The sequence below is a fragment of the Hyperolius riggenbachi genome, chromosome 11 (genome assembly GCF_040937935.1).
Source record: "Hyperolius riggenbachi isolate aHypRig1 chromosome 11, aHypRig1.pri, whole genome shotgun sequence".
NCBI classification, from domain to species: Eukaryota; Metazoa; Chordata; class Amphibia; order Anura; family Hyperoliidae; genus Hyperolius; species Hyperolius riggenbachi.
Window position 1 is genome coordinate 98496204 of NC_090656.1, and position 24692 is coordinate 98520895.

At 39.0% G+C, this 24692-nt stretch overlaps 34 non-coding genes across 34 annotated transcripts; all 34 read left to right on the forward strand.

Annotated features, from left to right (window-relative positions):
- Positions 1–534: 534 nt before the first annotated feature.
- TRNAT-AGU (transfer RNA threonine (anticodon AGU)) lies at positions 535–608 on the forward strand. The gene has a single exon. It is a non-coding gene; the product is annotated as a tRNA-Thr (tRNA).
- A 621-nt stretch (positions 609–1229) lies between these two features.
- Positions 1230–1303, forward strand: TRNAT-AGU (transfer RNA threonine (anticodon AGU)). Its single transcript has one exon. It is a non-coding gene; the product is annotated as a tRNA-Thr (tRNA).
- Positions 1304–1926: 623 nt separating this feature from the next.
- On the forward strand, positions 1927–2000 carry TRNAT-AGU (transfer RNA threonine (anticodon AGU)). The gene has a single exon. It is a non-coding gene; the product is annotated as a tRNA-Thr (tRNA).
- Positions 2001–2621: 621 nt separating this feature from the next.
- TRNAT-AGU (transfer RNA threonine (anticodon AGU)) lies at positions 2622–2695 on the forward strand. Its single transcript has one exon. It is a non-coding gene; the product is annotated as a tRNA-Thr (tRNA).
- Positions 2696–3317: 622 nt separating this feature from the next.
- Positions 3318–3391, forward strand: TRNAT-AGU (transfer RNA threonine (anticodon AGU)). Its single transcript has one exon. It is a non-coding gene; the product is annotated as a tRNA-Thr (tRNA).
- A 621-nt stretch (positions 3392–4012) lies between these two features.
- On the forward strand, positions 4013–4086 carry TRNAT-AGU (transfer RNA threonine (anticodon AGU)). Its single transcript has one exon. It is a non-coding gene; the product is annotated as a tRNA-Thr (tRNA).
- Positions 4087–4709: 623 nt separating this feature from the next.
- Positions 4710–4783, forward strand: TRNAT-AGU (transfer RNA threonine (anticodon AGU)). Its single transcript has one exon. It is a non-coding gene; the product is annotated as a tRNA-Thr (tRNA).
- A 623-nt stretch (positions 4784–5406) lies between these two features.
- Positions 5407–5480, forward strand: TRNAT-AGU (transfer RNA threonine (anticodon AGU)). The gene has a single exon. It is a non-coding gene; the product is annotated as a tRNA-Thr (tRNA).
- Positions 5481–6798: 1318 nt separating this feature from the next.
- Positions 6799–6872, forward strand: TRNAT-AGU (transfer RNA threonine (anticodon AGU)). Its single transcript has one exon. It is a non-coding gene; the product is annotated as a tRNA-Thr (tRNA).
- A 623-nt stretch (positions 6873–7495) lies between these two features.
- TRNAT-AGU (transfer RNA threonine (anticodon AGU)) lies at positions 7496–7569 on the forward strand. The gene has a single exon. It is a non-coding gene; the product is annotated as a tRNA-Thr (tRNA).
- A 623-nt stretch (positions 7570–8192) lies between these two features.
- Positions 8193–8266, forward strand: TRNAT-AGU (transfer RNA threonine (anticodon AGU)). Its single transcript has one exon. It is a non-coding gene; the product is annotated as a tRNA-Thr (tRNA).
- Positions 8267–8887: 621 nt separating this feature from the next.
- Positions 8888–8961, forward strand: TRNAT-AGU (transfer RNA threonine (anticodon AGU)). The gene has a single exon. It is a non-coding gene; the product is annotated as a tRNA-Thr (tRNA).
- A 623-nt stretch (positions 8962–9584) lies between these two features.
- On the forward strand, positions 9585–9658 carry TRNAT-AGU (transfer RNA threonine (anticodon AGU)). Its single transcript has one exon. It is a non-coding gene; the product is annotated as a tRNA-Thr (tRNA).
- A 621-nt stretch (positions 9659–10279) lies between these two features.
- Positions 10280–10353, forward strand: TRNAT-AGU (transfer RNA threonine (anticodon AGU)). The gene has a single exon. It is a non-coding gene; the product is annotated as a tRNA-Thr (tRNA).
- A 622-nt stretch (positions 10354–10975) lies between these two features.
- Positions 10976–11049, forward strand: TRNAT-AGU (transfer RNA threonine (anticodon AGU)). The gene has a single exon. It is a non-coding gene; the product is annotated as a tRNA-Thr (tRNA).
- Positions 11050–11670: 621 nt separating this feature from the next.
- TRNAT-AGU (transfer RNA threonine (anticodon AGU)) lies at positions 11671–11744 on the forward strand. The gene has a single exon. It is a non-coding gene; the product is annotated as a tRNA-Thr (tRNA).
- A 623-nt stretch (positions 11745–12367) lies between these two features.
- On the forward strand, positions 12368–12441 carry TRNAT-AGU (transfer RNA threonine (anticodon AGU)). Its single transcript has one exon. It is a non-coding gene; the product is annotated as a tRNA-Thr (tRNA).
- A 621-nt stretch (positions 12442–13062) lies between these two features.
- Positions 13063–13136, forward strand: TRNAT-AGU (transfer RNA threonine (anticodon AGU)). Its single transcript has one exon. It is a non-coding gene; the product is annotated as a tRNA-Thr (tRNA).
- Positions 13137–13757: 621 nt separating this feature from the next.
- TRNAT-AGU (transfer RNA threonine (anticodon AGU)) lies at positions 13758–13831 on the forward strand. Its single transcript has one exon. It is a non-coding gene; the product is annotated as a tRNA-Thr (tRNA).
- Positions 13832–14453: 622 nt separating this feature from the next.
- On the forward strand, positions 14454–14527 carry TRNAT-AGU (transfer RNA threonine (anticodon AGU)). The gene has a single exon. It is a non-coding gene; the product is annotated as a tRNA-Thr (tRNA).
- Positions 14528–15148: 621 nt separating this feature from the next.
- Positions 15149–15222, forward strand: TRNAT-AGU (transfer RNA threonine (anticodon AGU)). Its single transcript has one exon. It is a non-coding gene; the product is annotated as a tRNA-Thr (tRNA).
- A 623-nt stretch (positions 15223–15845) lies between these two features.
- On the forward strand, positions 15846–15919 carry TRNAT-AGU (transfer RNA threonine (anticodon AGU)). The gene has a single exon. It is a non-coding gene; the product is annotated as a tRNA-Thr (tRNA).
- Positions 15920–16540: 621 nt separating this feature from the next.
- On the forward strand, positions 16541–16614 carry TRNAT-AGU (transfer RNA threonine (anticodon AGU)). The gene has a single exon. It is a non-coding gene; the product is annotated as a tRNA-Thr (tRNA).
- A 621-nt stretch (positions 16615–17235) lies between these two features.
- Positions 17236–17309, forward strand: TRNAT-CGU (transfer RNA threonine (anticodon CGU)). The gene has a single exon. It is a non-coding gene; the product is annotated as a tRNA-Thr (tRNA).
- A 623-nt stretch (positions 17310–17932) lies between these two features.
- On the forward strand, positions 17933–18006 carry TRNAT-AGU (transfer RNA threonine (anticodon AGU)). The gene has a single exon. It is a non-coding gene; the product is annotated as a tRNA-Thr (tRNA).
- Positions 18007–18627: 621 nt separating this feature from the next.
- Positions 18628–18701, forward strand: TRNAT-AGU (transfer RNA threonine (anticodon AGU)). Its single transcript has one exon. It is a non-coding gene; the product is annotated as a tRNA-Thr (tRNA).
- Positions 18702–19324: 623 nt separating this feature from the next.
- Positions 19325–19398, forward strand: TRNAT-GGU (transfer RNA threonine (anticodon GGU)). The gene has a single exon. It is a non-coding gene; the product is annotated as a tRNA-Thr (tRNA).
- A 621-nt stretch (positions 19399–20019) lies between these two features.
- TRNAT-AGU (transfer RNA threonine (anticodon AGU)) lies at positions 20020–20093 on the forward strand. The gene has a single exon. It is a non-coding gene; the product is annotated as a tRNA-Thr (tRNA).
- A 621-nt stretch (positions 20094–20714) lies between these two features.
- On the forward strand, positions 20715–20788 carry TRNAT-CGU (transfer RNA threonine (anticodon CGU)). The gene has a single exon. It is a non-coding gene; the product is annotated as a tRNA-Thr (tRNA).
- Positions 20789–21411: 623 nt separating this feature from the next.
- On the forward strand, positions 21412–21485 carry TRNAT-AGU (transfer RNA threonine (anticodon AGU)). The gene has a single exon. It is a non-coding gene; the product is annotated as a tRNA-Thr (tRNA).
- A 621-nt stretch (positions 21486–22106) lies between these two features.
- TRNAT-AGU (transfer RNA threonine (anticodon AGU)) lies at positions 22107–22180 on the forward strand. Its single transcript has one exon. It is a non-coding gene; the product is annotated as a tRNA-Thr (tRNA).
- A 621-nt stretch (positions 22181–22801) lies between these two features.
- Positions 22802–22875, forward strand: TRNAT-AGU (transfer RNA threonine (anticodon AGU)). The gene has a single exon. It is a non-coding gene; the product is annotated as a tRNA-Thr (tRNA).
- A 623-nt stretch (positions 22876–23498) lies between these two features.
- On the forward strand, positions 23499–23572 carry TRNAT-AGU (transfer RNA threonine (anticodon AGU)). Its single transcript has one exon. It is a non-coding gene; the product is annotated as a tRNA-Thr (tRNA).
- Positions 23573–24193: 621 nt separating this feature from the next.
- Positions 24194–24267, forward strand: TRNAT-AGU (transfer RNA threonine (anticodon AGU)). The gene has a single exon. It is a non-coding gene; the product is annotated as a tRNA-Thr (tRNA).
- Positions 24268–24692: the final 425 nt, after the last annotated feature.

A 24692-nucleotide genomic window follows, 5' to 3' on the forward strand; every position in this document is an offset into this window, starting at 1 on the left:
ACAGGAAACTTGCATTCCTTATGCCCACTGTTTCCACCACATCTGAACAAAGACATTTTCTTATCAGTTTGGTTTGATGTACTACCTTCCATCTCTGACAATAGGTAAAGGTCACTAACAAGTCTTTTGGGATGCTATGCTCAACATGGATGGGAGCTTAACCCACACTTGCCTAGCCAAAACTTCTTCAAGTAAAATTGCTGCTTCTACAATAAGAAACATTGTATAAAACTTAATTACTAAGCCACAGCACCTACATGAAATATAATAGTGACTGGCTTCTGTGGCACAAAACTCATTGGTTTTGCCACAGCTTTCATTATCATATTTTGGAAGTTGCACAACATTCTTTTCAACAATTTTGTCCTAAAAGTTTTCCATTCCCTTTTAGGTGGACTATGTGTATACTCTTAGGCAGGGAAAAGTAGGCCTGAAAAACTATTGAAAAAAAAATGTTAAAAAACTGAGAATGCAAATGCAAAGAAAAAAGAGTGCTGTGCCACAATAACCAATAACTGTATTTGCATGCATGTGGGTGCTGTGGCTTAGTTGGTTAAAGCGCCTGTCTAGTAAACAGGAGATCCTGAGTTCAACTCTCAGCAGTGCCTTTGCTCATCTTATTATCACCAAGTCATTGCCTGCTGTTTACATCCCAGATTTTCGGGATCACGTCTTTGAGCTTCACCCATATTTGCTCAACGGAAACTTGCATTCGCTATGCCCACTGTTTCCACCACATCTGAACAAAGACATTTTCTTATCAGTTTGGTTTGATGTACTACCTTCCATCTCTGACAATAGGTAAAGGTCACTAACAAGTCTTTTGGGATGCTATGCTCAACATGGATGGGAGCTTAACCCGCACTTGCCTAGCCAAAACTTCTTCAAGTAAAATTGCTGCTTCTACAATAAGAAACATTGTATAAAACTTAATTACTAAGCCACAGCACCTACATGAAATATAATAGTGACTGGCTTCTGTGGCACAAAACTCATTGGTTTTGCCACAGCTTTCATTATCATATTTTGGAAGTTGCACAACATTCTTTTCAACAATTTTGTCCTAAAAGTTTTCCAATCCCTTTTAGGTGGACTATGTGTATACTCTTAGGCAGGGAAAAGTAGGCCTGAAAAACTATTGAAAAAAAAATGTTAAAAAACTGAGAATGCAAATGCAAAGAAAAAAGAGTGCTGTGCCACAATAACCAATAACTGTATAGCAGCATGTGGGCGCTGTGGCTTAGTTGGTTAAAGCGCCTGTCTAGTAAACAGGAGATCCTGAGTTCAACTCTCAGCAGTGCCTTTGCTCATCTTATTATCACCAAGTCATTGCCTGCTGTTTACATCCCAGATTTTCGGGATCACGTCTTTGAGCTTCACCCATATTTGCTCACAGGAAACTTGCATTCCTTATGCCCACTGTTTCCACCACATCTGAACAAAGACATTTTCTTATCAGTTTGGTTTGATGTACTACCTTCCATCTCTGACAATAGGTAAAGGTCACTAACAAGTCTTTTGGGATGCTATGCTCAACATGGATGGGAGCTTAACCCGCACTTGCCTAGCCAAAACTTCTTCAAGTAAAATTGCTGCTTCTACAATAAGAAACATTGTATAAAACTTAATTACTAAGCCACAGCACCTACATGAAATATAATAGTGACTGGCTTCTGTGGCACAAAACTCATTGGTTTTGCCACAGCTTTCATTATCATATTTTGGAAGTTGCACAACATTCTTTTCAACAATTTTGTCCTAAAAGTTTTCCATTCCCTTTTAGGTGGACTATGTGTATACTCTTAGGCAGGGAAAAGTAGGCCTGAAAAACTATTGAAAAAAAAATGTTAAAAAACTGAGAATGCAAATGCAAAGAAAAAAGAGTGCTGTGCCACAATAACCAATAACTGTATTTGCATGCAAGTGGGTGCTGTGGCTTAGTTGGTTAAAGCGCCTGTCTAGTAAACAGGAGATCCTGAGTTCAACTCTCAGCAGTGCCTTTGCTCATCTTATTATCACCAAGTCATTGCCTGCTGTTTACATCCCAGATTTTCGGGATCACGTCTTTGAGCTTCACCCATATTTGCTCACAGGAAACTTGCATTCCTTATGCCCACTGTTTCCACCACATCTGAACAAAGACATTTTCTTATCAGTTTGGTTTGATGTACTACCTTCCATCTCTGACAATAGGTAAAGGTCACTAACAAGTCTTTTGGGATGCTATGCTCAACATGGATGGGAGCTTAACCCACACTTGCCTAGCCAAAACTTCTTCAAGTAAAATTGCTGCTTCTACAATAAGAAACATTGTATAAAACTTAATTACTAAGCCACAGCACCTACATGAAATATAATAGTGACTGGCTTCTGTGGCACAAAACTCATTGGTTTTGCCACAGCTTTCATTATCATATTTTGGAAGTTGCACAACATTCTTTTCAACAATTTTGTCCTAAAAGTTTTCCATTCCCTTTTAGGTGGACTATGTGTATACTCTTAGGCAGGGAAAAGTAGGCCTGAAAAACTATTGAAAAAAAAATGTTAAAAAACTGAGAATGCAAATGCAAAGAAAAAAGAGTGCTGTGCCACAATAACCAATAACTGTATAGCAGCATGTGGGCGCTGTGGCTTAGTTGGTTAAAGCGCCTGTCTAGTAAACAGGAGATCCTGAGTTCAACTCTCAGCAGTGCCTTTGCTCATCTTATTATCACCAAGTCATTGCCTGCTGTTTACATCCCAGATTTTCGGGATCACGTCTTTGAGCTTCACCCATATTTGCTCACAGGAAACTTGCATTCCCTATGCCCACTGTTTCCACCACATCTGAACAAAGACATTTTCTTATCAGTTTGGTTTGATGTACTACCTTCCATCTCTGACAATAGGTAAAGGTCACTAACAAGTCTTTTGGGATGCCATGCTCAACATGGATGGGAGCTTAACCCGCACTTGCCTAGCCAAAACTTCTTCAAGTAAAATTGCTGCTTCTACAATAAGAAACATTGTATAAAACTTAATTACTAAGCCACAGCACCTACATGAAATATAATAGTGACTGGCTTCTGTGGCACAAAACTCATTGGTTTTGCCACAGCTTTCATTATCATATTTTGGAAGTTGCACAACATTCTTTTCAACAATTTTGTCCTAAAAGTTTTCCATTCCCTTTTAGGTGGACTATGTGTATACTCTTAGGCAGGGAAAAGTAGGCCTGAAAAACTATTGAACAAAAAAATGTTAAAAAACTGAGAATGCAAATGCAAAGAAAAAAGAGTGCTGTGCCAAAATAACCAATAACTGTATTGCAGCATGTGGGTGCTGTGGCTTAGTTGGTTAAAGCGCCTGTCTAGTAAACAGGAGATCCTGAGTTAAACTCTCAGCAGCGCCTTTGCTCATCTTATTATCACCAAGTCATTGCCTGCTGTTTACATCCCAGATTTTCGGAATCACGTCTTAGAGCTTCACCCATATTTGCTCACAGGAAACTTGCATTCCCTATGCCCACTGTTTCCACCACATCTGAACAAAGACATTTTCTTATCAGTTTGGTTTGATGTACTACCTTCCATCTCTGACAATAGGTAAAGGTCACTAACAAGTCTTTTGGGATGCTATGCTCAACATGGATGGGAGCTTAACCCGCACTTGCCTAGCCAAAACTTCTTCAAGTAAAATTGCTGCTTCTACAATAAGAAACATTGTATAAAACTTAATTACTAAGCCACAGCACCTACATGAAATATAATAGTGACTGGCTTCTGTGGCACAAAACTCATTGGTTTTGCCACAGCTTTCATTATCATATTTTGGAAGTTGCACAACATTCTTTTCAACAATTTTGTCCTAAAAGTTTTCCATTCCCTTTTAGGTGGACTATGTGTATACTCTTAGGCAGGGAAAAGTAGGCCTGAAAAACTATTGAAAAAAAAATGTTAAAAAACTGAGAATGCAAATGCAAAGAAAAAAGAGTGCTGTGCCAAAATAACCAATAACTGTATTGCAGCATGTGGGTGCTGTGGCTTAGTTGGTTAAAGCGCCTGTCTAGTAAACAGGAGATCCTGAGTTAAACTCTCAGCAGCGCCTTTGCTCATCTTATTATCACCAAGTCATTGCCTGCTGTTTACATCCCAGATTTTCGGAATCACGTCTTAGAGCTTCACCCATATTTGCTCACAGGAAACTTGCATTCCCTATGCCCACTGTTTCCACCACATCTGAACAAAGACATTTTCTTATCAGTTTGGTTTGATGTACTACCTTCCATCTCTGACAATAGGTAAAGGTCACTAACAAGTCTTTTGGGATGCTATGCTCAACATGGATGGGAGCTTAACCCGCACTTGCCTAGCCAAAACTTCTTCAAGTAAAATTGCTGCTTCTACAATAAGAAACATTGTATAAAACTTAATTACTAAGCCACAGCACCTACATGAAATATAATAGTGACTGGCTTCTGTGGCACAAAACTCATTGGTTTTGCCACAGCTTTCATTATCATATTTTGGAAGTTGCACAACATTCTTTTCAACAATTTTGTCCTAAAAGTTTTCCATTCCCTTTTAGGTGGACTATGTGTATACTCTTAGGCAGGGAAAAGTAGGCCTGAAAAACTATTGAAAAAAAAATGTTAAAAAACTGAGAATGCAAATGCAAAGAAAAAAGAGTGCTGTGCCACAATAACCAATAACTGTATTTGCATGCATGTGGGCGCTGTGGCTTAGTTGGTTAAAGCGCCTGTCTAGTAAACAGGAGATCCTGAGTTCAACTCTCAGCAGTGCCTTTGCTCATCTTATTATCACCAAGTCATTGCCTGCTGTTTACATCCCAGATTTTCGGGATCACGTCTTTGAGCTTCACCCATATTTGCTCACAGGAAACTTGCATTCCTTATGCCCACTGTTTCCACCACATCTGAACAAAGACATTTTCTTATCAGTTTGGTTTGATGTACTACCTTCCATCTCTGACAATAGGTAAAGGTCACTAACAAGTCTTTTGGGATGCTATGCTCAACATGGATGGGAGCTTAACCCACACTTGCCTAGCCAAAACTTCTTCAAGTAAAATTGCTGCTTCTACAATAAGAAACATTGTATAAAACTTAATTACTAAGCCACAGCACCTACATGAAATATAATAGTGACTGGCTTCTGTGGCACAAAACTCATTGGTTTTGCCACAGCTTTCATTATCATATTTTGGAAGTTGCACAACATTCTTTTCAACAATTTTGTCCTAAAAGTTTTCCATTCCCTTTTAGGTGGACTATGTGTATACTCTTAGGCAGGGAAAAGTAGGCCTGAAAAACTATTGAAAAAAAAATGTTAAAAAACTGAGAATGCAAATGCAAAGAAAAAAGAGTGCTGTGCCACAATAACCAATAACTGTATTTGCATGCATGTGGGCGCTGTGGCTTAGTTGGTTAAAGCGCCTGTCTAGTAAGCAGGAGATCCTGAGTTCAACTCTCAGCAGTGCCTTTGCTCATCTTATTATCACCAAGTCATTGCCTGCTGTTTACATCCCAGATTTTCGGGATCACGTCTTTGAGCTTCACCCATATTTGCTCACAGGAAACTTGCATTCCTTATGCCCACTGTTTCCACCACATCTGAACAAAGACATTTTCTTATCAGTTTGGTTTGATGTACTACCTTCCATCTCTGACAATAGGTAAAGGTCACTAACAAGTCTTTTGGGATGCTATGCTCAACATGGATGGGAGCTTAACCCACACTTGCCTAGCCAAAACTTCTTCAAGTAAAATTGCTGCTTCTACAATAAGAAACATTGTATAAAACTTAATTACTAAGCCACAGCACCTACATGAAATATAATAGTGACTGGCTTCTGTGGCACAAAACTCATTGGTTTTGCCACAGCTTTCATTATCATATTTTGGAAGTTGCACAACATTCTTTTCAACAATTTTGTCCTAAAAGTTTTCCATTCCCTTTTAGGTGGACTATGTGTATACTCTTAGGCAGGGAAAAGTAGGCCTGAAAAACTATTGAAAAAAAAATGTTAAAAAACTGAGAATGCAAATGCAAAGAAAAAAGAGTGCTGTGCCACAATAACCAATAACTGTATTGCAGCATGTGGGCGCTGTGGCTTAGTTGGTTAAAGCGCCTGTCTAGTAAACAGGAGATCCTGATTTCAAATCTAAGCAGTGCCTTTGCTCATCTTATTATCACCAAGTCATTGCCTGCTGTTTACATCCCAGATTTTCGGGATCACGTCTTTGAGCTTCACCCATATTTGCTCACAGGAAACTTGCATTCACTATGCCCACTGTTTCCACCACATCTGAACAAAGACATTTTCTTATCAGTTTGGTTTGATGTACTACCTTCCATCTCTGACAATAGGTAAAGGTCACTAACAAGTCTTTTGGGATGCTATGCTCAACATGGATGGGAGCTTAACCCGCACTTGCCTAGCCAAAACTTCTTCAAGTAAAATTGCTGCTTCTACAATAAGAAACATTGTATAAAACTTAATTACTAAGCCACAGCACCTACATGAAATATAATAGTGACTGGCTTCTGTGGCACAAAACTCATTGGTTTTGCCACAGCTTTCATTATCATATTTTGGAAGTTGCACAACATTCTTTTCAACAATTTTGTCCTAAAAGTTTTCCATTCCCTTTTAGGTGGACTATGTGTATACTCTTAGGCAGGGAAAAGTAGGCCTGAAAAACTATTGAAAAAAAAATGTTAAAAAACTGAGAATGCAAATGCAAAGAAAAAAGAGTGCTGTGCCACAATAACCAATAACTGTATTTGCATGCATGTGGGCGCTGTGGCTTAGTTGGTTAAAGCGCCTGTCTAGTAAACAGGAGATCCTGAGTTCAACTCTCAGCAGTGCCTTTGCTCATCTTATTATCACCAAGTCATTGCCTGCTGTTTACATCCCAGATTTTCGGGATCACGTCTTTGAGCTTCACCCATATTTGCTCACAGGAAACTTGCATTCCTTATGCCCACTGTTTCCACCACATCTGAACAAAGACATTTTCTTATCAGTTTGGTTTGATGTACTACCTTCCATCTCTGACAATAGGTAAAGGTCACTAACAAGTCTTTTGGGATGCTATGCTCAACATGGATGGGAGCTTAACCCACACTTGCCTAGCCAAAACTTCTTCAAGTAAAATTGCTGCTTCTACAATAAGAAACATTGTATAAAACTTAATTACTAAGCCACAGCACCTACATGAAATATAATAGTGACTGGCTTCTGTGGCACAAAACTCATTGGTTTTGCCACAGCTTTCATTATCATATTTTGGAAGTTGCACAACATTCTTTTCAACAATTTTGTCCTAAAAGTTTTCCATTCCCTTTTAGGTGGACTATGTGTATACTCTTAGGCAGGGAAAAGTAGGCCTGAAAAACTATTGAAAAAAAAATGTTAAAAAACTGAGAATGCAAATGCAAAGAAAAAAGAGTGCTGTGCCACAATAACCAATAACTGTATTTGCATGCATGTGGGCGCTGTGGCTTAGTTGGTTAAAGCGCCTGTCTAGTAAACAGGAGATCCTGAGTTCAACTCTCAGCAGTGCCTTTGCTCATCTTATTATCACCAAGTCATTGCCTGCTGTTTACATCCCAGATTTTCGGGATCACGTCTTTGAGCTTCACCCATATTTGCTCACAGGAAACTTGCATTCCTTATGCCCACTGTTTCCACCACATCTGAACAAAGACATTTTCTTATCAGTTTGGTTTGATGTACTACCTTCCATCTCTGACAATAGGTAAAGGTCACTAACAAGTCTTTTGGGATGCTATGCTCAACATGGATGGGAGCTTAACCCACACTTGCCTAGCCAAAACTTCTTCAAGTAAAATTGCTGCTTCTACAATAAGAAACATTGTATAAAACTTAATTACTAAGCCACAGCACCTACATGAAATATAATAGTGACTGGCTTCTGTGGCACAAAACTCATTGGTTTTGCCACAGCTTTCATTATCATATTTTGGAAGTTGCACAACATTCTTTTCAACAATTTTGTCCTAAAAGTTTTCCATTCCCTTTTAGGTGGACTATGTGTATACTCTTAGGCAGGGAAAAGTAGGCCTGAAAAACTATTGAAAAAAAAATGTTAAAAAACTGAGAATGCAAATGCAAAGAAAAAAGAGTGCTGTGCCACAATAACCAATAACTGTATTTGCATGCATGTGGGTGCTGTGGCTTAGTTGGTTAAAGCGCCTGTCTAGTAAACAGGAGATCCTGAGTTCAACTCTCAGCAGTGCCTTTGCTCATCTTATTATCACCAAGTCATTGCCTGCTGTTTACATCCCAGATTTTCGGGATCACGTCTTTGAGCTTCACCCATATTTGCTCAACGGAAACTTGCATTCGCTATGCCCACTGTTTCCACCACATCTGAACAAAGACATTTTCTTATCAGTTTGGTTTGATGTACTACCTTCCATCTCTGACAATAGGTAAAGGTCACTAACAAGTCTTTTGGGATGCTATGCTCAACATGGATGGGAGCTTAACCCGCACTTGCCTAGCCAAAACTTCTTCAAGTAAAATTGCTGCTTCTACAATAAGAAACATTGTATAAAACTTAATTACTAAGCCACAGCACCTACATGAAATATAATAGTGACTGGCTTCTGTGGCACAAAACTCATTGGTTTTGCCACAGCTTTCATTATCATATTTTGGAAGTTGCACAACATTCTTTTCAACAATTTTGTCCTAAAAGTTTTCCAATCCCTTTTAGGTGGACTATGTGTATACTCTTAGGCAGGGAAAAGTAGGCCTGAAAAACTATTGAAAAAAAAATGTTAAAAAACTGAGAATGCAAATGCAAAGAAAAAAGAGTGCTGTGCCACAATAACCAATAACTGTATAGCAGCATGTGGGCGCTGTGGCTTAGTTGGTTAAAGCGCCTGTCTAGTAAACAGGAGATCCTGAGTTCAACTCTCAGCAGTGCCTTTGCTCATCTTATTATCACCAAGTCATTGCCTGCTGTTTACATCCCAGATTTTCGGGATCACGTCTTTGAGCTTCACCCATATTTGCTCACAGGAAACTTGCATTCCTTATGCCCACTGTTTCCACCACATCTGAACAAAGACATTTTCTTATCAGTTTGGTTTGATGTACTACCTTCCATCTCTGACAATAGGTAAAGGTCACTAACAAGTCTTTTGGGATGCTATGCTCAACATGGATGGGAGCTTAACCCGCACTTGCCTAGCCAAAACTTCTTCAAGTAAAATTGCTGCTTCTACAATAAGAAACATTGTATAAAACTTAATTACTAAGCCACAGCACCTACATGAAATATAATAGTGACTGGCTTCTGTGGCACAAAACTCATTGGTTTTGCCACAGCTTTCATTATCATATTTTGGAAGTTGCACAACATTCTTTTCAACAATTTTGTCCTAAAAGTTTTCCATTCCCTTTTAGGTGGACTATGTGTATACTCTTAGGCAGGGAAAAGTAGGCCTGAAAAACTATTGAAAAAAAAATGTTAAAAAACTGAGAATGCAAATGCAAAGAAAAAAGAGTGCTGTGCCACAATAACCAATAACTGTATTTGCATGCAAGTGGGCGCTGTGGCTTAGTTGGTTAAAGCGCCTGTCTAGTAAACAGGAGATCCTGAGTTCAACTCTCAGCAGTGCCTTTGCTCATCTTATTATCACCAAGTCATTGCCTGCTGTTTACATCCCAGATTTTCGGGATCACGTCTTTGAGCTTCACCCATATTTGCTCACAGGAAACTTGCATTCCTTATGCCCACTGTTTCCACCACATCTGAACAAAGACATTTTCTTATCAGTTTGGTTTGATGTACTACCTTCCATCTCTGACAATAGGTAAAGGTCACTAACAAGTCTTTTGGGATGCTATGCTCAACATGGATGGGAGCTTAACCCACACTTGCCTAGCCAAAACTTCTTCAAGTAAAATTGCTGCTTCTACAATAAGAAACATTGTATAAAACTTAATTACTAAGCCACAGCACCTACATGAAATATAATAGTGACTGGCTTCTGTGGCACAAAACTCATTGGTTTTGCCACAGCTTTCATTATCATATTTTGGAAGTTGCACAACATTCTTTTCAACAATTTTGTCCTAAAAGTTTTCCATTCCCTTTTAGGTGGACTATGTGTATACTCTTAGGCAGGGAAAAGTAGGCCTGAAAAACTATTGAAAAAAAAATGTTAAAAAACTGAGAATGCAAATGCAAAGAAAAAAGAGTGCTGTGCCACAATAACCAATAACTGTATAGCAGCATGTGGGCGCTGTGGCTTAGTTGGTTAAAGCGCCTGTCTAGTAAACAGGAGATCCTGAGTTCAACTCTCAGCAGTGCCTTTGCTCATCTTATTATCACCAAGTCATTGCCTGCTGTTTACATTCCAGATTTTCGGGATCACGTCTTTGAGCTTCACCCATATTTGCTCACAGGAAACTTGCATTCCCTATGCCCACTGTTTCCACCACATCTGAACAAAGACATTTTCTTATCAGTTTGGTTTGATGTACTACCTTCCATCTCTGACAATAGGTAAAGGTCACTAACAAGTCTTTTGGGATGCCATGCTCAACATGGATGGGAGCTTAACCCGCACTTGCCTAGCCAAAACTTCTTCAAGTAAAATTGCTGCTTCTACAATAAGAAACATTGTATAAAACTTAATTACTAAGCCACAGCACCTACATGAAATATAATAGTGACTGGCTTCTGTGGCACAAAACTCATTGGTTTTGCCACAGCTTTCATTATCATATTTTGGAAGTTGCACAACATTCTTTTCAACAATTTTGTCCTAAAAGTTTTCCATTCCCTTTTAGGTGGACTATGTGTATACTCTTAGGCAGGGAAAAGTAGGCCTGAAAAACTATTGAACAAAAAAATGTTAAAAAACTGAGAATGCAAATGCAAAGAAAAAAGAGTGCTGTGCCAAAATAACCAATAACTGTATTGCAGCATGTGGGTGCTGTGGCTTAGTTGGTTAAAGCGCCTGTCTAGTAAACAGGAGATCCTGAGTTAAACTCTCAGCAGCGCCTTTGCTCATCTTATTATCACCAAGTCATTGCCTGCTGTTTACATCCCAGATTTTCGGAATCACGTCTTAGAGCTTCACCCATATTTGCTCACAGGAAACTTGCATTCCCTATGCCCACTGTTTCCACCACATCTGAACAAAGACATTTTCTTATCAGTTTGGTTTGATGTACTACCTTCCATCTCTGACAATAGGTAAAGGTCACTAACAAGTCTTTTGGGATGCTATGCTCAACATGGATGGGAGCTTAACCCGCACTTGCCTAGCCAAAACTTCTTCAAGTAAAATTGCTGCTTCTACAATAAGAAACATTGTATAAAACTTAATTACTAAGCCACAGCACCTACATGAAATATAATAGTGACTGGCTTCTGTGGCACAAAACTCATTGGTTTTGCCACAGCTTTCATTATCATATTTTGGAAGTTGCACAACATTCTTTTCAACAATTTTGTCCTAAAAGTTTTCCATTCCCTTTTAGGTGGACTATGTGTATACTCTTAGGCAGGGAAAAGTAGGCCTGAAAAACTATTGAAAAAAAAATGTTAAAAAACTGAGAATGCAAATGCAAAGAAAAAAGAGTGCTGTGCCAAAATAACCAATAACTGTATTGCAGCATGTGGGTGCTGTGGCTTAGTTGGTTAAAGCGCCTGTCTAGTAAACAGGAGATCCTGAGTTAAACTCTCAGCAGCGCCTTTGCTCATCTTATTATCACCAAGTCATTGCCTGCTGTTTACATCCCAGATTTTCGGAATCACGTCTTAGAGCTTCACCCATATTTGCTCACAGGAAACTTGCATTCCCTATGCCCACTGTTTCCACCACATCTGAACAAAGACATTTTCTTATCAGTTTGGTTTGATGTACTACCTTCCATCTCTGACAATAGGTAAAGGTCACTAACAAGTCTTTTGGGATGCTATGCTCAACATGGATGGGAGCTTAACCCGCACTTGCCTAGCCAAAACTTCTTCAAGTAAAATTGCTGCTTCTACAATAAGAAACATTGTATAAAACTTAATTACTAAGCCACAGCACCTACATGAAATATAATAGTGACTGGCTTCTGTGGCACAAAACTCATTGGTTTTGCCACAGCTTTCATTATCATATTTTGGAAGTTGCACAACATTCTTTTCAACAATTTTGTCCTAAAAGTTTTCCATTCCCTTTTAGGTGGACTATGTGTATACTCTTAGGCAGGGAAAAGTAGGCCTGAAAAACTATTGAAAAAAAAATGTTAAAAAACTGAGAATGCAAATGCAAAGAAAAAAGAGTGCTGTGCCACAATAACCAATAACTGTATTTGCATGCTTGTGGGCGCTGTGGCTTAGTTGGTTAAAGCGCCTGTCTAGTAAACAGGAGATCCTGAGTTCAACTCTCAGCAGTGCCTTTGCTCATCTTATTATCACCAAGTCATTGCCTGCTGTTTACATCCCAGATTTTCGGGATCACGTCTTTGAGCTTCACCCATATTTGCTCACAGGAAACTTGCATTCCTTATGCCCACTGTTTCCACCACATCTGAACAAAGACATTTTCTTATCAGTTTGGTTTGATGTACTACCTTCCATCTCTGACAATAGGTAAAGGTCACTAACAAGTCTTTTGGGATGCTATGCTCAACATGGATGGGAGCTTAACCCACACTTGCCTAGCCAAAACTTCTTCAAGTAAAATTGCTGCTTCTACAATAAGAAACATTGTATAAAACTTAATTACTAAGCCACAGCACCTACATGAAATATAATAGTGACTGGCTTATGTGGCACAAAACTCATTGGTTTTGCCACAGCTTTCATTATCATATTTTGGAAGTTGCACAACATTCTTTTCAACAATTTTGTCCTAAAAGTTTTCCATTCCCTTTTAGGTGGACTATGTGTATACTCTTAGGCAGGGAAAAGTAGGCCTGAAAAACTATTGAAAAAAAAATGTTAAAAAACTGAGAATGCAAATGCAAAGAAAAAAGAGTGCTGTGCCACAATAACCAATAACTGAATTGCAGCATGTGGGCGCTGTGGCTTAGTTGGTTAAAGCGCCTGTCTAGTAAACAGGAGATCCTGAGTTCAACTCTCAGCAGTGCCTTTGCTCATCTTATTATCACCAAGTCATTGCCTGCTGTTTACATCCCAGATTTTCGGGATCACGTCTTTGAGCTTCACCCATATTTGCTCACAGGAAACTTGCATTCCTTATGCCCACTGTTTCCACCACATCTGAACAAAGACATTTTCTTATCAGTTTGGTTTGATGTACTACCTTCCATCTCTGACAATAGGTAAAGGTCACTAACAAGTCTTTTGGGATGCTATGCTCAACATGGATGGGAGCTTAACCCACACTTGCCTAGCCAAAACTTCTTCAAGTAAAATTGCTGCTTCTACAATAAGAAACATTGTATAAAACTTAATTACTAAGCCACAGCACCTACATGAAATATAATAGTGACTGGCTTCTGTGGCACAAAACTCATTGGTTTTGCCACAGCTTTCATTATCATATTTTGGAAGTTGCACAACATTCTTTTCAACAATTTTGTCCTAAAAGTTTTCCATTCCCTTTTAGGTGGACTATGTGTATACTCTTAGGCAGGGAAAAGTAGGCCTGAAAAACTATTGAAAAAAAAATGTTAAAAAACTGAGAATGCAAATGCAAAGAAAAAAGAGTGCTGTGCCACAATAACCAATAACTGTATAGCAGCATGTGGGCGCTGTGGCTTAGTTGGTTAAAGCGCCTGTCTAGTAAACAGGAGATCCTGAGTTCAACTCTCAGCAGTGCCTTTGCTCATCTTATTATCACCAAGTCATTGCCTGCTGTTTACATTCCAGATTTTCGGGATCACGTCTTTGAGCTTCACCCATATTTGCTCACAGGAAACTTGCATTCCCTATGCCCACTGTTTCCACCACATCTGAACAAAGACATTTTCTTATCAGTTTGGTTTGATGTACTACCTTCCATCTCTGACAATAGGTAAAGGTCACTAACAAGTCTTTTGGGATGCCATGCTCAACATGGATGGGAGCTTAACCCGCACTTGCCTAGCCAAAACTTCTTCAAGTAAAATTGCTGCTTCTACAATAAGAAACATTGTATAAAACTTAATTACTAAGCCACAGCACCTACATGAAATATAATAGTGACTGGCTTCTGTGGCACAAAACTCATTGGTTTTGCCACAGCTTTCATTATCATATTTTGGAAGTTGCACAACATTCTTTTCAACAATTTTGTCCTAAAAGTTTTCCATTCCCTTTTAGGTGGACTATGTGTATACTCTTAGGCAGGGAAAAGTAGGCCTGAAAAACTATTGAACAAAAAAATGTTAAAAAACTGAGAATGCAAATGCAAAGAAAAAAGAGTGCTGTGCCAAAATAACCAATAACTGTATTGCAGCATGTGGGTGCTGTGGCTTAGTTGGTTAAAGCGCCTGTCTAGTAAACAGGAGATCCTGAGTTAAACTCTCAGCAGCGCCTTTGCTCATCTTATTATCACCAAGTCATTGCCTGCTGTTTACATCCCAGATTTTCGGAATCACGTCTTAGAGCTTCACCCATATTTGCTCACAGGAAACTTGCATTCCCTATGCCCACTGTTTCCACCACATCTGAACAAAGACATTTTCTTATCAGTTTGGTTTGATGTACTACCTTCCATCTCTGACAATAGGTAAAGGTCACTAACAAGTCTTTTGGGATGCTATGCTCAACATGGATGGGAGCTTAACCCGCACTTGCCTAGCCAAAACTTCTTCAAGTAAAATTGCTGCTTCTACAATAAGAAACATTGTATAAAACTTAATTACTAAGCCACAGCACCTACATGAAATATAATAGTGACTGGCTTCTGTGGCACAAAACTCATTGGTTTTGCCACAGCTTTCATTATCATATTTTGGAAGTTGCACAACATTCTTTTCAACAATTTTGTCCTAAAAGTTTTCCATTCCCTTTTAGGTGGACTATGTGTATACTCTTAGGCAGGGAAAAGTAGGCCTGAAAAACTATTGAAAAAAAAATGTTAAAAAACTGAGAATGCAAATGCAAAGAAAAAAGAGTGCTGTGCCAAAATAACCAATAACTGTATTGCAGCATGTGGGTGCTGTGGCTTAGTTGGTTAAAGCGCCTGTCTAGTAAACAGGAGATCCTGAGTTAAACTCTCAGCAGCGCCTTTGCTCATCTTATTATCACCAAGTCATTGCCTGCTGTTTACATCCCAGATTTTCGGAATCACGTCTTAGAGCTTCACCCATATTTGCTCACAGGAAACTTGCATTCCCTATGCCCACTGTTTCCACCACATCTGAACAAAGACATTTTCTTATCAGTTTGGTTTGATGTACTACCTTCCATCTCTGACAATAGGTAAAGGTCACTAACAAGTCTTTTGGGATGCTATGCTCAACATGGATGGGAGCTTAACCCGCACTTGCCTAGCCAAAACTTCTTCAAGTAAAATTGCTGCTTCTACAATAAGAAACATTGTATAAAACTTAATTACTAAGCCACAGCACCTACATGAAATATAATAGTGACTGGCTTCTGTGGCACAAAACTCATTGGTTTTGCCACAGCTTTCATTATCATATTTTGGAAGTTGCACAACATTCTTTTCAACAATTTTGTCCTAAAAGTTTTCCATTCCCTTTTAGGTGGACTATGTGTATACTCTTAGGCAGGGAAAAGTAGGCCTGAAAAACTATTGAAAAAAAAATGTTAAAAAACTGAGAATGCAAATGCAAAGAAAAAAGAGTGCTGTGCCACAATAACCAATAACTGTATTTGCATGCTTGTGGGCGCTGTGGCTTAGTTGGTTAAAGCGCCTGTCTAGTAAACAGGAGATCCTGAGTTCAACTCTCAGCAGTGCCTTTGCTCATCTTATTATCACCAAGTCATTGCCTGCTGTTTACATCCCAGATTTTCGGGATCACGTCTTTGAGCTTCACCCATATTTGCTCACAGGAAACTTGCATTCCTTATGCCCACTGTTTCCACCACATCTGAACAAAGACATTTTCTTATCAGTTTGGTTTGATGTACTACCTTCCATCTCTGACAATAGGTAAAGGTCACTAACAAGTCTTTTGGGATGCTATGCTCAACATGGATGGGAGCTTAACCCACACTTGCCTAGCCAAAACTTCTTCAAGTAAAATTGCTGCTTCTACAATAAGAAACATTGTATAAAACTTAATTACTAAGCCACAGCACCTACATGAAATATAATAGTGACTGGCTTATGTGGCACAAAACTCATTGGTTTTGCCACAGCTTTCATTATCATATTTTGGAAGTTGCACAACATTCTTTTCAACAATTTTGTCCTAAAAGTTTTCCATTCCCTTTTAGGTGGACTATGTGTATACTCTTAGGCAGGGAAAAGTAGGCCTGAAAAACTATTGAAAAAAAAATGTTAAAAAACTGAGAATGCAAATGCAAAGAAAAAAGAGTGCTGTGCCACAATAACCAATAACTGAATTGCAGCATGTGGGCGCTGTGGCTTAGTTGGTTAAAGCGCCTGTCTAGTAAACAGGAGATCCTGAGTTCAACTCTCAGCAGTGCCTTTGCTCATCTTATTATCACCAAGTCATTGCCTGCTGTTTACATCCCAGATTTTCGGGATCACGTCTTTGAGCTTCACCCATATTTGCTCAACGGAAACTTGCATTCGCTATGTCCACTGTTTCCACCACATCTGAACAAAGACAGTTTCTTATCAGTTTGGTTTGATGTACTACCTTCCATCTCTGACAATAGGTAAAGGTCACTAACAAGTCTTTTGGGATGCTATGCTCAACATGGATGGGAGCTTAACCCGCACTTGCCTAGCCAAAACTTCTTCAAGTAAAATTGCTGCTTCTACAATAAGAAACATTGTATAAAACTTAATTACTAAGCCACAGCACCTACATGAAATATAATAGTGACTGGCTTCTGTGGCACAAAACTCATTGGTTTTGCCACAGCTTTCATTATCATATTTTGGAAGTTGCACAACATTCTTTTCAACAATTTTGTCCTAAAAGTTTTCCATTCCCTTTTAGGTGGACTATGTGTATACTCTTAGGCAGGGAAAAGTAGGCCTGAAAAACTATTGAAAAAAAAATGTTAAAAAACTGAGAATGCAAATGCAAAGAAAAAAGAGTGCTGTGCCACAATAACCAATAACTGTATAGCAGCATGTGGGCGCTGTGGCTTAGTTGGTTAAAGCGCCTGTCTCGTAAACAGGAGATCCTGAGTTCAACTCTCAGCAGTGCCTTTGCTCATCTTATTATCACCAAGTCATTGCCTGCTGTTTACATCCCAGATTTTCGGGATCACGTCTTTGAGCTTCACCCATATTTGCTCACAGGAAACTTGCATTCCCTATGCCCACTGTTTCCACCACATCTGAACAAAGACATTTTCTTATCAGTTTGGTTTGATGTACTACCTTCCATCTCTGACAATAGGTAAAGGTCACTAACAAGTCTTTTGGGATGCTATGCTCAACATGGATGGGAGCTTAACCCGCACTTGCCTAGCCAAAACTTCTTCAAGTAAAATTGCTGCTTCTACAATAAGAAACATTGTATAAAACTTAATTACTAAGCCACAGCACCTACATGAAATATAATAGTGACTGGCTTCTGTGGCACAAAACTCATTGGTTTTGCCACAGCTTTCATTATCATATTTTGGAAGTTGCACAACATTCTTTTCAACAATTTTGTCCTAAAAGTTTTCCATTCCCTTTTAGGTGGACTATGTGTATACTCTTAGGCAGGGAAAAGTAGGCCTGAAAAACTATTGAAAAAAAAATGTTAAAAAACTGAGAATGCAAATGCAAAGAAAAAAGAGTGCTGTGCCACAATAACCAATAACTGTATTTGCATGCAAGTGGGCGCTGTGGCTTAGTTGGTTAAAGCGCCTGTCTAGTAAACAGGAGATCCTGAGTTCAACTCTCAGCAGTGCCTTTGCTCATCTTATTATCACCAAGTCATTGCCTGCTGTTTACATCCCAGATTTTCGGGATCACGTCTTTGAGCTTCACCCATATTTGCTCACAGGAAACTTGCATTCCTTATGCCCACTGTTTCCACCACATCTGAACAAAGACATTTACTTATCAGTTTGGTTTGATGTACTACCTTCCATCTCTGACAATAGGTAAAGGTCACTAACAAGTCTTTTGGGATGCTATGCTCAACATGGATGGGAGCTTAACCCACACTTGCCTAGCCAAAACTTCTTCAAGTAAAATTGCTGCTTCTACAATAAGAAACATTGTATAAAACTTAATTACTAAGCCACAGCACCTACATGAAATATAATAGTGACTGGCTTCTGTGGCACAAAACTCATTGGTTTTGCCACAGCTTTCATTATCATATTTTGGAAGTTGCACAACATTCTTTTCAACAATTTTGTCCTAAAAGTTTTCCATTCCCTTTTAGGTGGACTATGTGTATACTCTTAGGCAGGGAAAAGTAGGCCTGAAAAACTATTGAAAAAAAAATGTTAAAAAACTGAGAATGCAAATGCAAAGAAAAAAGAGTGCTGTGCCACAATAACCAATAACTGTATAGCAGCATGTGGGCGCTGTGGCTTAGTTGGTTAAAGCGCCTGTCTAGTAAACAGGAGATCCTGAGTTCAACTCTCAGCAGTGCCTTTGCTCATCTTATTATCACCAAGTCATTGCCTGCTGTTTACATTCCAGATTTTCGGGATCACGTCTTTGAGCTTCACCCATATTTGCTCACAGGAAACTTGCATTCCCTATGCCCACTGTTTCCACCACATCTGAACAAAGACATTTTCTTATCAGTTTGGTTTGATGTACTACCTTCCATCTCTGACAATAGGTAAAGGTCACTAACAAGTCTTTTGGGATGCCATGCTCAACATGGATGGGAGCTTAACCCGCACTTGCCTAGCCAAAACTTCTTCAAGTAAAATTGCTGCTTCTACAATAAGAAACATTGTATAAAACTTAATTACTAAGCCACAGCACCTACATGAAATATAATAGTGACTGGCTTCTGTGGCACAAAACTCATTGGTTTTGCCACAGCTTTCATTATCATATTTTGGAAGTTGCACAACATTCTTTTCAACAATTTTGTCCTAAAAGTTTTCCATTCCCTTTTAGGTGGACTATGTGTATACTCTTAGGCAGGGAAAAGTAGGCCTGAAAAACTATTGAAAAAAAAATGTTAAAAAACTGAGAATGCAAATGCAAAGAAAAAAGAGTGCTGAGCCACAATAACCAATAACTGTATTTGCATGCATGTGGGCGCTGTGGCTTAGTTGGTTAAAGCGCCTGTCTGGTAAACAGGAGATCCTGAGTTCAACTCTCAGCAGTGCCTTTGCTCATCTTATTATCACCAAGTCATTGCCTGCTGTTTACATCCCAGATTTTCGGGATCACGTCTTTGAGCTTCACCCATATTTGCTCACAGGAAACTTGCATTCCTTATGCCCACTGTTTCCACCACATCTGAACAAAGACATTTTCTTATCAGTTTGGTTTGATGTACTACCTTCCATCTCTGACAATAGGTAAAGGTCACTAACAAGTCTTTTGGGATGCTATGCTCAACATGGATGGGAGCTTAACCCACACTTGCCTAGCCAAAACTTCTTCAAGTAAAATTGCTGCTTCTACAATAAGAAACATTGTATAAAACTTAATTACTAAGCCACAGCACCTACATGAAATATAATAGTGACTGGCTTATGTGGCACAAAACTCATTGGTTTTGCCACAGCTTTCATTATCATATTTTGGAAGTTGCACAACATTCTTTTCAACAATTTTGTCCTAAAAGTTTTCCATTCCCTTTTAGGTGGACTATGTGTATACTCTTAGGCAGGGAAAAGTAGGCCTGAAAAACTATTGAAAAAAAAATGTTAAAAAACTGAGAATGCAAATGCAAAGAAAAAAGAGTGCTGTGCCACAATAACCAATAACTGAATTGCAGCATGTGGGCGCTGTGGCTTAGTTGGTTAAAGCGCCTGTCTAGTAAACAGGAGATCCTGAGTTCAACTCTCAGCAGTGCCTTTGCTCATCTTATTATCACCAAGTCATTGCCTGCTGTTTACATCCCAGATTTTCGGGATCACGTCTTTGAGCTTCACCCATATTTGCTCAACGGAAACTTGCATTCGCTATGCCCACTGTTTCCACCACATCTGAACAAAGACAGTTTCTTATCAGTTTGGTTTGATGTACTACCTTCCATCTCTGACAATAGGTAAAGGTCACTAACAAGTCTTTTGGGATGCTATGCTCAACATGGATGGGAGCTTAACCCGCACTTGCCTAGCCAAAACTTCTTCAAGTAAAATTGCTGCTTCTACAATAAGAAACATTGTATAAAACTTAATTACTAAGCCACAGCACCTACATGAAATATAATAGTGACTGGCTTCTGTGGCACAAAACTCATTGGTTTTGCCACAGCTTTCATTATCATATTTTGGAAGTTGCACAACATTCTTTTCAACAATTTTGTCCTAAAAGTTTTCCATTCCCTTTTAGGTGGACTATGTGTATACTCTTAGGCAGGGAAAAGTAGGCCTGAAAAACTATTGAAAAAAAAATGTTAAAAAACTGAGAATGCAAATGCAAAGAAAAAAGAGTGCTGTGCCACAATAACCAATAACTGTATAGCAGCATGTGGGCGCTGTGGCTTAGTTGGTTAAAGCGCCTGTCTCGTAAACAGGAGATCCTGAGTTCAACTCTCAGCAGTGCCTTTGCTCATCTTATTATCACCAAGTCATTGCCTGCTGTTTACATCCCAGATTTTCGGGATCACGTCTTTGAGCTTCACCCATATTTGCTCACAGGAAACTTGCATTCCCTATGCCCACTGTTTCCACCACATCTGAACAAAGACATTTTCTTATCAGTTTGGTTTGATGTACTACCTTCCATCTCTGACAATAGGTAAAGGTCACTAACAAGTCTTTTGGGATGCTATGCTCAACATGGATGGGAGCTTAACCCGCACTTGCCTAGCCAAAACTTCTTCAAGTAAAATTGCTGCTTCTACAATAAGAAACATTGTATAAAACTTAATTACTAAGCCACAGCACCTACATGAAATATAATAGTGACTGGCTTCTGTGGCACAAAACTCATTGGTTTTGCCACAGCTTTCATTATCATATTTTGGAAGTTGCACAACATTCTTTTCAACAATTTTGTCCTAAAAGTTTTCCATTCCCTTTTAGGTGGACTATGTGTATACTCTTAGGCAGGGAAAAGTAGGCCTGAAAAACTATTGAAAAAAAAATGTTAAAAAACTGAGAATGCAAATGCAAAGAAAAAAGAGTGCTGTGCCACAATAACCAATAACTGTATTTGCATGCAAGTGGGCGCTGTGGCTTAGTTGGTTAAAGCGCCTGTCTAGTAAACAGGAGATCCTGAGTTCAACTCTCAGCAGTGCCTTTGCTCATCTTATTATCACCAAGTCATTGCCTGCTGTTTACATTCCAGATTTTCGGGATCACGTCTTTGAGCTTCACCCATATTTGCTCACAGGAAACTTGCATTCCCTATGCCCACTGTTTCCACCACATCTGAACAAAGACATTTTCTTATCAGTTTGGTTTGATGTACTACCTTCCATCTCTGACAATAGGTAAAGGTCACTAACAAGTCTTTTGGGATGCCATGCTCAACATGGATGGGAGCTTAACCCGCACTTGCCTAGCCAAAACTTCTTCAAGTAAAATTGCTGCTTCTACAATAAGAAACATTGTATAAAACTTAATTACTAAGCCACAGCACCTACATGAAATATAATAGTGACTGGCTTCTGTGGCGCAAAACTCATTGGTTTTGCCACAGCTTTCATTATCATATTTTGGAAGTTGCACAACATTCTTTTCAACAATTTTGTCCTAAAAGTTTTCCATTCCCTTTTAGGTGGACTATGTGTATACTCTTAGGCAGGGAAAAGTAGGCCTGAAAAACTATTGAAAAAAAAATGTTAAAAAACTGAGAATGCAAATGCAAAGAAAAAAGAGTGCTGTGCCACAATAACCAATAACTGTATTGCAGCATGTGGGTGCTGTGGCTTAGTTGGTTAAAGCGCCTGTCTAGTAAACAGGAGATCCTGAGTTAAACTCTCAGCAGCGCCTTTGCTCATCTTATTATCACCAAGTCATTGCCTGCTGTTTACATCCCAGATTTTCGGAATCACGTCTTAGAGCTTCACCCATATTTGCTCACAGGAAACTTGCATTCCCTATGCCCACTGTTTCCACCACATCTGAACAAAGACATTTTCTTATCAGTTTGGTTTGATGTACTACCTTCCATCTCTGACAATAGGTAAAGGTCACTAACAAGTCTTTTGGGATGCTATGCTCAACATGGATGGGAGCTTAACCCGCACTTGCCTAGCCAAAACTTCTTCAAGTAAAATTGCTGCTTCTACAATAAGAAACATTGTATAAAACTTAATTACTAAGCCACAGCACCTACATGAAATATAATAGTGACTGGCTTCTGTGGCACAAAACTCATTGGTTTTGCCACAGCTTTCATTATCATATTTTGGAAGTTGCACAACATTCTTTTCAACAATTTTGTCCTAAAAGTTTTCCATTCCCTTTTAGGTGGACTATGTGTATACTCTTAGGCAGGGAAAAGTAGGCCTGAAAAACTATTGAAAAAAAAATGTTAAAAAACTGAGAATGCAAATGCAAAGAAAAAAGAGTGCTGTGCCACAATAACCAATAACTGTATAGCAGCATGTGGGCGCTGTGGCTTAGTTGGTTAAAGCGCCTGTCTAGTAAACAGGAGATCCTGAGTTCAACTCTCAGCAGTGCCTTTGCTCATCTTATTATCACCAAGTCATTGCCTGCTGTTTACATCCCAGATTTTCGGGATCACGTCTTTGAGCTTCACCCATATTTGCTCACAGGAAACTTGCATTCCTTATGCCCACTGTTTCCACCACATCTGAACAAAGACATTTTCTTATCAGTTTGGTTTGATGTACTACCTTCCATCTCTGACAATAGGTAAAGGTCACTAACAAGTCTTTTGGGATGCTATGCTCAACATGGATGGGAGCTTAACCCGCACTTGCCTAGCCAAAACTTCTTCAAGTAAAATTGCTGCTTCTACAATAAGAAACATTGTATAAAACTTAATTACTAAGCCACAGCACCTACATGAAATATAATAGTGACTGGCTTCTGTGGCACAAAACTCATTGGTTTTGCCACAGCTTTCATTATCATATTTTGGAAGTTGCACAACATTCTTTTCAACAATTTTGTCCTAAAAGTTTTCCATTCCCTTTTAGGTGGACTATGTGTATACTCTTAGGCAGGGAAAAGTAGGCCTGAAAAACTATTGAAAAAAAAATGTTAAAAAACTGAGAATGCAAATGCAAAGAAAAAAGAGTGCTGTGCCACAATAACCAATAACTGTATTTGCATGCAAGTGGGCGCTGTGGCTTAGTTGGTTAAAGCGCCTGTCTAGTAAACAGGAGATCCTGAGTTCAACTCTCAGCAGTGCCTTTGCTCATCTTATTATCACCAAGTCATTGCCTGCTGTTTACATCCCAGATTTTCGGGATCACGTCTTTGAGCTTCACCCATATTTGCTCACAGGAAACTTGCATTCCTTATGCCCACTGTTTCCACCACATCTGAACAAAGACATTTTCTTATCAGTTTGGTTTGATGTACTACCTTCCATCTCTGACAATAGGTAAAGGTCACTAACAAGTCTTTTGGGATGCTATGCTCAACATGGATGGGAGCTTAACCCACACTTGCCTAGCCAAAACTTCTTCAAGTAAAATTGCTGCTTCTCCAATAAGAAACATTGTATAAAACTTAATTACTAAGCCACAGCACCTACATGAAATATAATAGTGACTGGCTTCTGTGGCACAAAACTCATTGGTTTTGCCACAGCTTTCATTATCATATTTTGGAAGTTGCACAACATTCTTTTCAACAATTTTGTCCTAAAAGTTTTCCATTCCCTTTTAGGTGGACTATGTGTATACTCTTAGGCAGGGAAAAGTAGGCCTGAAAAACTATTGAAAAAAAAATGTTAAAAAACTGAGAATGCAAATGCAAAGAAAAAAGAGTGCTGTGCCACAATAACCAATAACTGCATAGCAGCATGTGGGCGCTGTGGCTTAGTTGGTTAAAGCGCCTGTCTAGTAAACAGGAGATCCTGAGTTCAACTCTCAGCAGTGCCTTTGCTCATCTTATTATCACCAAGTCATTGCCTGCTGTTTACATTCCAGATTTTCGGGATCACGTCTTTGAGCTTCACCCATATTTGCTCACAGGAAACTTGCATTCCCTATGCCCACTGTTTCCACCACATCTGAACAAAGACATTTTCTTATCAGTTTGGTTTGATGTACTACCTTCCATCTCTGACAATAGGTAAAGGTCACTAACAAGTCTTTTGGGATGCCATGCTCAACATGGATGGGAGCTTAACCCGCACTTGCCTAGCCAAAACTTCTTCAAGTAAAATTGCTGCTTCTACAATAAGAAACATTGTATAAAACTTAATTACTAAGCCACAGCACCTACATGAAATATAATAGTGACTGGCTTCTGTGGCGCAAAACTCATTGGTTTTGCCACAGCTTTCATTATCATATTTTGGAAG